This window comes from Gekko japonicus, unplaced genomic scaffold (assembly GCF_001447785.1).
Source record: "Gekko japonicus isolate JY-2015 unplaced genomic scaffold, Gekko_japonicus_V1.1 scaffold1445, whole genome shotgun sequence".
NCBI classification, from domain to species: domain Eukaryota; kingdom Metazoa; phylum Chordata; class Lepidosauria; order Squamata; family Gekkonidae; genus Gekko; species Gekko japonicus.
In genome coordinates this window covers 415571-416639 of record NW_015172599.1, presented here as the reverse complement: position 1 = coordinate 416639, position 1069 = coordinate 415571, and positions in this window count along the sequence as shown.

Below are 1069 nucleotides of genomic sequence, written 5' to 3'. Positions count from 1 at the left end.
AGAAAAGGCAGTCACAGGTAGAGTGAGACAGAGTCCAAAAGCTTGGGGGCGGCGGGTGAAGTATCAAGAAGAAATGTCAGCATACAAAAGTTATCTTGTCATCATACAAAGTTATCTCTTTTGTTCAAGAATTAAGATACCCAGGAACCCCTTTCTAGCTCTTAAAACAATGGAGAAATACAGTCTTACACAGGAAGGGGTTCCTTGGTGTAGGCTGGAAGTCTGGTGTTGTACAAGATACGTGATAGGTTACAGAAATATCATTTGCACACTTTCCCCAGTACACCACATACTCTCCATCCCTGGCTCAAGAACCAGAACTGAAGTGACCTAGATCAGAACTAATCAGACGTAGTGACCTGGGTTTAAATCTCTGCTTGGACCATGAAATTCCCTAGATGGCCTGGGGCCAGTCACTCTCCTAACCTAATTCACAAGTCTGCTCTGAGGGGAAAATGGGATACCCCAGCCATGTATATCACTCTTCTTCAAAGAAGAGTGGAATATAAATGGAATGGAGAAAAATTCTTGTCAACCAGCACTGAGAAATGGGGCAGCGCTGAGTTCTCCTCAGCTGGAAGCTTCATTTTTTGTTAAGCTCCCCTCACTTCTGCTGTGTGCATGAATGGGAAGACACATCAAGAGGTAGACACTAAAGGGATGCAGCCAACTTCTTCACTGAATCTCACCCTATCCCCTCCTTACTACAGTCCACATCCCATATGGCTTTTGTCCATACAACTTCTATGATCCCCACCATAGTCTTTCAGGGTGGTCCTTTTTCTACCAGAAGAAAAGCTGGTAGGATCCCACCCTCTCTCTGTTTTCCAACTTCTCTTGTGTCACTATGATAATCTTGCAGCTGTATCATGCTTCATGAGTGTATGCTTTAGTTTTGCCCATTTGACTTGCATTAGAATTCAGCAACACCTTTGTGGCATACTCTGTTATGATGGGACTAGAGTTCCCTGCCCTATTTCTGCTAAGGTAGACCCGCACTTTGGTTTTACCAATGGGATCCACTAAGAATCTTTCCACATATGAAGAAACCCTTCTTGTGGGCCATCTT